The 8,246-nt window shown below is 38.5% G+C and overlaps 1 long non-coding RNA gene across 1 annotated transcript; it reads right to left on the bottom strand.

Moving 5' to 3' along the window:
• Positions 1-2,970: 2,970 nt before the first annotated feature.
• Positions 2,971-3,677, bottom strand: LOC135672448 (uncharacterized). The gene is made up of 3 exons (XR_010512987.1): positions 3,319-3,677; positions 3,129-3,243; positions 2,971-2,996 (listed from the first exon to the last, which is right to left on the bottom strand). It is a non-coding gene; the product is annotated as an uncharacterized LOC135672448 (long non-coding RNA).
• Positions 3,678-8,246: the final 4,569 nt, after the last annotated feature.

Below are 8,246 nucleotides of genomic sequence, written 5' to 3'. Positions count from 1 at the left end.
GCAGAGGACATTGCATTTAATGCTCGCAAGCAGGGTAGACTAGTTTGAGATAGTCAGATTCAAGAGATTACCCAATAGCTTTAGAGATAGATTATAGAAGAAAATAACTTGTACAAGTCATATGCCCTTCCATGCCTAAGGACAAATAAGAATGCAACCACATGAAAGCTCTGGATTTGGTTTGCAGGGTTTCGAGTTTTGTTACACATGGTGGTTGATCTATCTTCCTGTTATCATTGATGGCCTTACTGACTTTCTCTGATCCTACTGTTTACCAGCACCATATGATGGAATCTTTTTTTTCTAAATGATTGATGATTATTACCATAAGAATTTTTAAACTTGTCAGGGCAGTAAAGAATTTTTTTGGATTTGTGATGGCACCAAAACTAGTGGCAGGGTGCAATGATAATGGTCGGTTGATATTTGTATCAGGTAGACTGTAGAAGATGCTTGATCTTATCTTTCATAACCACAGTGGCCTCTATCATACTCATCCAAGTGTTTCGGAATACCAGTTAGTGGAAATGCTTTAATGAAGGGCCTGATGAGGTTTGTCTTCTCTCTTTTTGGAGTTATGGCACTTTTGTTTGGACTTGTTATTGGCACTGGAGCTAGTTGGTGGTGTAGTATATATTTTGCCTGATTTCGTGATAATCCTGCTAGGTTGATGTGATGTGGTGGCTCTGTCAAGTGGCTGGGGATGCCAAGTTGTGGAAGCAAGAATAGATGACAATACGTGTTACTGCAACCTAGTAAAGTTTTCTTTGTAGATATGTGAACAATATGTAGCATTTAGCCTACCAAATGTGAGGTTGATCAGATAAGCTGATGATTATGATAATATTAGAGCTTTATTTCTAGATGGAAGAGGTACTGTTGTGGTTGGATGAAGCGCAGTTTGGTCATCTCTTATTGTGGGCATGGGACACCCACTTTTGGCTACCAAGAGCTCCTATGCTTGAGGAGTTAGGATGGGGGAGAGGAGGTTAGGGATGATAGCAGATTGGATACTATCTGAACCCAACTATTCATATCTGTTAACTGAACCTAACTTGGGTATCTATCTTCCTAATTCAATAGCTAAATCTGATTTAAGTGGGTTGGGTAGATGTGGGTACTCCCATTGTCATCCCTAACTCATATCAAGCATGATAATAATGGGTGAGGTATTTGCAACCAAACCTGATAACTACCTTAATAGCTAATTTTGAATCTGGCTCAGTTAACTTCACTTGTTGATCTATGACAAAAATCATTGACTGCATATGAAGTCGGTTTTCTGAAATTTTGTTAGGCTTCGATTGGTGACAGAAGAGAAAAGCTGAAGAGATTTGTCCCTCCCTCCTGGAATGTGAGTTATGTTTGCTATTTTTCTTTTCCTTGAAGCTTTCAATAGGAAGTAAAGTAGCTTGTCTGTCGTGTAGCAGATTTATTATCCTCTTCACTTGATTTTTGGCATCATTCACTCTTCCGTAATTTCTTCTAAAACTAAGAGCTGGTTTAACTTGTTTGTTAGGACCCAAGAAACATGGAGTTGCTATTTTGAAAGCACTTAGTTTTAGTTCTCTTATTCTTGTGAATTCATTGGCTTCTCCGTTTATGTAAACGTATCAGTTGTCTCGATGTGTTTCTGTAATCAAGGAGAGAGAAAAAAAAAAAAAAGGGAAAGAAAAAGTCATGTAGGAAAAGTGTGAGGTTTTTAGGAATGAATTAAGGCAGGACCGCAATAAGAAGTGATAGGTTTTAGTGAGTAGGACATGGATAAAGGTCCTTCAAATCCAGTTATGTAGTAAGTAATCCCTGAAAAGCTTTTGATATCGTTTTAGCGAGACCGAAGTTCTTAAAGAGTAAATTTATCATATGCTGCAAACCCGTTCGGTAGCGGACACTGTTCTTTGGATCCGTTGGCTTCCGCATCCAAGCATGTGCCATCCAACGACCGTCTAGAACTCTCGTCGTGGTGGTTATGTTTTCTTTAGTTATTCGTGGGTGGGTTTTGTCGAAGTGGAGCTTTTCCATTGCCTCAGTCAGGAAACCAGTACGTGCCACTCGTTTGTATCGGCTCCTCGTCCTTCTTCCCAGTCTGCTTTGTGCCCACTCCCAAAAATGTATTGAATGTTTGTGCAGTCGGGACGCGTTCTTTGTTGGAACTCGGAACCACCACTCGTAGCTTCTTCTTTTTTCCCATCGGTTACTGCCAGTGATGAATCTCGTTTTAAGATTACCACCAACGTGGATTAAAGAAATACTATCCCTATCTTTTCTCCGCACGACTCGTCTCATGTACAGACCACAGACAATTCGCTTTCGTGCGTGAGCCGTTTCCTGCCTGCATGTGATGATGATTGAGCCGATCCTCTCGTAATGATTTATCACATGTTAGACATGTTCTTCAAAAAGAAAGAAAAATTCTAAATAAAGCCATCAGATCGGATATATTATTACTCCGAGGCATACGAGTCTGTCCGACCACCAGCCCTGTTTAATTGTCATCTCATGTTTATGTATGACTCCACGCACGAGTAGAACCCCTCCCTCGTGACAATCTATTATAAATGTACACTTGCTGGCACCAAAGCAATGTCTGATTCAACACCAACCATCCTGCCTCGTTACAAATGTTTGTGTGCACATCTATGACTCGGGTATCAGAGAGATTCCTCCGACTTGCTTCTCGCTAGTTGGTGTAGATCATCCCAGGTCAACTCTCCGCAACATGGGAAGCCATGGAGGCAAGCGTAACAGCTCGATCGTCAACTCCGGCAAGCTCGATAGTCGATAGTTGATTCGTCGGATCTCCTGACTTGATTTGAATCACAAGTGAAGCAGGAGAATGTGTTCCATCTTACTTACTTGAATCTTATTTTTTTCTTCTGGATCACGTTCTCTATGCAGATGAGATGGGGTGTGTGACGCAGTCAACGACATTGAGTTGTGGAGGAGGAAACTAAAAGGGAACAGCACGCCTCAAGGAACACCTTTCTTATTCGTTCCTAAAAAACACAACCCCAACAAGTAAAGGAGTAATGATCAATCATAGACTTGCATCTTTCATGAATCATGTGTGTACAGTGATTAATGGTCGTGATCAATCATCACCCAAACTTGAGGAGTTTGTGCGCTACCATCTCATCGATGTGCGGTGATGAGCGTCTCGATGAACCGCAGGCCGTCGAATCTGGGAGCGAATCCATCTCCCGGCTGCGGCTGCTCCTCCTGCTTTGATTGAGACGCTGAGTCCTGCGCAATCGCAAGAACCAATTCGAGGAACTATTTCATGAGGGGAGTCTACTGATGTCCACGAGGGCCAATTACCTGGCTTGGACCTTGGGCCCTGGAGTCGGAGAGCGAGCCGGACAACGCAGTCGAGTACGAGGCGGCGGCAGTGATCACCGTCGACGCAATTGCGACCGCACTTGTAACCTTCATGGCGGTAGGAGCACCTCTCTCTCGTTCTCTCTCTCTTTCTATATATCTGTAAAACCGTTCCTCCCTCTCCTTCCGCACCTCTATATATATATATATATATATATATATATAAAAGAGAGAAAGATAATACCACCAAACAAAGGGCGAAGACCGAGAGACAAGGAAGAATGGGAGGAATCGAGGGAAGGAACTTATCTCCTGCTTCCTGGCGTATCAATTCGAATTCCGCCTCGAACCAGGTTGGCTTGCCACCCCGGCCGTGGTGGATGCGGCGTGGAGGGAGAGGGAGTGTATATATATATATATATATATATATATATATATATATATACTCTTTCTTTCAGGAATTGGCCTCGCACGGCCGCGAGACGACCGAGGGGTGAAAGAGTAAACTCGGGTGCGGCCGCTGCCACCATTACACGTTGGGTGTGGAGTATCGGAGCGAATGATGATTTTGTAGGAGCCGTCCAATTAATCGGTCATAATCAATCCTCCGTTCCATTTACTATAATTGTAGTATATATACGTGTCGGAGGTAAGGCATTTTATCCTTGAACATTATTTTTGCCATTTATTTATGAACCCTGTCTTAACGCTGCCTCTCGGAAGAGTCCATTGTTAGTCACATCTTATAAGCATAAATTTCTATCAATGATCCAGCCAAAATAGTAATATTAGGAAGACATGACTACCAATTGCTTCTTGTTGTATCGGTTGTATTTGAAATAAGAGGATGTTGAACGTTGAGGAAAAATGTATTTCTTATTTTTAAAAAAAAACTTAAACAAATACATGTGAAATAACTTTGCTGGCCTTTCACACGGCTGCCGTGTGGTACTCATACTGTAAGTTTGTATCAAGCTAAGTTTTAAAAAATAAAAATAAAAAAACGAAAATATATTACAAACTTAGATTAAAAAGTTCATACGAAGTGATAGAAAGTGTTTTTTTTTTTTTAAGAAAAATATCTTAGCATAGACTAAAGAGTTCATACAAGGTGAATCGTCATGAGGAAGATAATTACGCTGTCTTGGTATATGATTCCAACTCATCATATTTGTCTTCCCAGCACAATCGTCAAGTTTGTGAGACTCCATTAGATTTCTTTTAGGTTCTACATAAAATAGATTAAGTTGTTTGCAATCCGACAAGATCATCCATTGGAGATGGATGTTCTGTCACCCCCAAGTAGATGATACGGTGCAACGACCGGAACAATGATGTTGTTCTCTTGGCCCCAGCGGTTGTATGTAACCCACCCCTGCGGCATCGAGGACGCTTGGGAGAGAGAATATACAGAAATACTAGAACTATATAGAGCAGTAAGCTGATGGAATATAAAGAAGAATTATTTTTTATACTTACAAGCACTGACAGATTATAACATATAATAAAATTAAATAAAAATTATAATCAAATATGATACTAAAATTTATATGAAAAATTCTTCCAACAGTGTAAAAACTACAGGACAAACCAGAGATAATCCACTATAAGAATAATGAATATGTAAATCTCAAAATCTTTTGCCCAAAACCTAAGTAACAATCTCAAAAGAATAACTATGATACAAGGATTACATCACTATGCATAATATTCAAATTCTCCCCAAGTAATCATAGCAATAATCTACTATAAATCTAATCTCACCTGAGATGAGAATACTGCAGAATAGTCTTTCTGCGTTGTCCTTGTCTTCTTTTCTTTCTTTCTCTTGTTTTTCTATCATTTTCTCTTCCTTTTTTAATCAAGATACTACTGCAATTTTCTACCTCATTGTTGTAGTTTTTCCTCTTCTATTTTCGCATCCCCCACACCCCCCTTATTAGATCTAGGGTTTGACTTGAAAGGGGGGTGTACTGTGGGCTATTAAAGCCCATTATGAGCTAAACTTGTAGGATGTTAGCCTAATAACCTTCCCCTTTAGCCCATAAGAGAGGTTGTCTCATGACTCCTCAATGTGAAATCATATTGATCAACTATCGACATATCTCCTATTTTTCTTTTGGTAATGTCTTTGTCAACATATCTACTCCATTGTTATCTATGTGAAAAGTACATTTCAAATCCAATAGTATCTGACATCTATATGCTTTGACTTGGAATAAAAAGTTGAGTTCTTACACAAATGGACGACACTCTAGCTGTCATAATTCATCACATAATTTTTCTATTTCAACCTCAATTCCTATAAGAATTCTTTCATCCATAACATTTCTTTGCAAACCTCTATAGCAGCAATATATTCTACTTCTGTCATGGAGAGAGCAATACACCTTTGTAATCTAGATTGTCATAACACAGCTCCCCCTGTAAAAGTAAGTACAAAACCTGATGTGGACTTCCTCGTATCAATATCTCTTGTCATATCTACATCTGTGTAACCTGTCAACACAGGTGGTCTACCTCCAAAGCTTAAACAAACCTTAGGGCTCCCACTAAGATATCTAAAAATCCACTTCACTATTGCCCAGTGCTCTTTGCTTGGATTTGTAAGAAATCTACTATAGCACTCACTGCATATATGATGTCTGGCCTTGTATATATCATTGCATACATTAAACCTTCAACTGCTGAAGTAAATGAAACTTTTTGTATTTTCTCATTCTCCTCATCACTTGATGAACTCTGTTCTGAGCACAACTTAAAGTAACCTGCAAGAGGAGAACCAACTGGCTTTGCATTACTCATACTAAACCTTTCTAATACATTCTCGATGTATTTCTCCAGTGACAACCAAATCTTCTTGATTTTTCTGTCACGAAAAATCTACATGCCCAGTATTTACTTTGTTAGTCTCATGTCCTTCATTGCAAAAGACTCACTAAGTTCCTTCTTCAACCTGTTAATTGTAGATATATCTTTCCTAAGGATAAGCATGTCATCAACATAATAAAGTAAGAGAATAATAAAATCCTTACCAAACCATTTGATGTACACATAATGATATGAAGCCGCTCTTTTGTATCTATTTTCTGTCATAAATGAATCATACTTTCTGTACCACTATCTTGGAGCTTGCTTTAGCCCATACAAGCTCTTTCTCAACTTGCAGACAAAGTTCTCTTTACCTTTGACTTTGAAACTTTATGGTTGCTCCATATAAATTCTCTTCAAAATCACCATGAAGGAAAGCTGTTTTCACATCTAATTGCTCAACCTCTAAGTCCTAGCTAGTAGCAATATCAAGAGCAACACGAATACAAGATATTTTAATAATAAGAGAAAAAATCTCTTCAAAGTCAATACATTTCTTTTGACCAAAGCCTTTCACAATCAATCTAGTTTTGTACTTTAGTTAAGAATAATATTCTTGAGTCTTCAACCTAAAAACTCAATTATTCTTTGAGGCATTCATTTTCTTTAGTAGTTGCATCAAATCATAAGTGTAGTTCTTCTGAAGAGCATTCATCTCTTCCTGCATAGCAACAAACCACTTCTTTTTCTACTCACTTTCAATTACTTTCTGGTAACTCTCTGGTTCACCTACATCAGTAAGCATCACATAGTCATTTGTAGAGTATCTTTTGGAAGGTTGACGCTGTCTAGAAGATCTTTTCAATTAAGGTTCTGCGAGAAGTTGCTCTCCAACTTCTTCTTGCTCAACATGTCCAGTAGGTAGATCAACATTAGACCCTACACCATCTTCTTGCACATCTCTCCCATCACCATGATATATACTAGAGGAGTAATTGAGTCATAATATATTAATCCTTCTACAGAAGTCTTGGTTGGTGCCTTCTTCTTCAAATTCTTAAAGGTTTGATCCTCAAAGAAAACTACATCTCTGCTTCTAAACACCTTTTATTTTTTTGGAACCCAAAGCCTGTAACCAAACTGATAATGTGAGCAGCCAAAAAAATACATTTTTTTGTCTTGCCATCTAGCTTGGACCTCTCATTGTTTGGAACATATGCAAATACATGACAACTAAACACTCTCAAATGCTTGTAGGAAATATCTTTCCCTAACCATATATGCTCTACAACATCACCATCTAGGGTTGTATATGGTGACAAGTTGATCACATCAACTATAGTCCTCAAAGCCTCATCCCAAAATTTTTTGGGTAACTTGGCTTGTGAAAGCATACATCTGATCTTTTCCAATGATAGTGCGGTTTATCCTCTCTACAATAGCATTATGCTGAGGTGTACCAGGAACTATCATCTCATATTGGATTTCATGTGACCTACAATAATTATTAAACAATCTTATATACTCACCACTATTATATGATCTTATGCATTTCAATTACCTTTCTGTCTCCTTTCAACTCTAGCATGAAACTCTTTGAAGACATTAATAACCTGATCTTTGGTCTTCATAGCATAGGCCCAAACTTTCCTAGAAAAATCATCTATAAAAGTGACAAAATAAAGTGCACAATTGATACCAGGAACATTAATAGATCCATCATGAGTTTTTGTCCTCAAAGGGCCACATATATCGGTATAAACATGGTCTAAGACATATATTTTTCTAGACATAGTAGGACTAACAAATGAAACTCAATATTGTTTACTAACCAAACAATCAAAACAAGAGTTCAGATGTATACCTCTGAGGTCTGACAATACCTCTTTCTTGGAAAGAGCATGCAGCCCTTCTCGCTCATGTGTCCTAGTCACCTATGCCACAACTGCTAGTCATAGGTGCCCAGCAAGTCAATCACATGAGTGATGGCACGTGTGACTTGATACAGAATCTTTTTGCTTATTATATTTTGGTATATATCACTTTATAACTATTGCATATATGCATATATATATTGTGATGTCCTTGGATTTGTGCAATGGGAATCAGATCGTGAT

Source organism: Musa acuminata, chromosome BXJ1-4 (assembly GCF_036884655.1).
Source record: "Musa acuminata AAA Group cultivar baxijiao chromosome BXJ1-4, Cavendish_Baxijiao_AAA, whole genome shotgun sequence".
In the NCBI taxonomy this organism is placed as follows: Eukaryota; Viridiplantae; Streptophyta; class Magnoliopsida; order Zingiberales; family Musaceae; genus Musa; species Musa acuminata.
The sequence above is the reverse complement of the archived record's forward strand: the minus strand, read 5'-3'. Positions and strand labels throughout refer to the sequence as shown.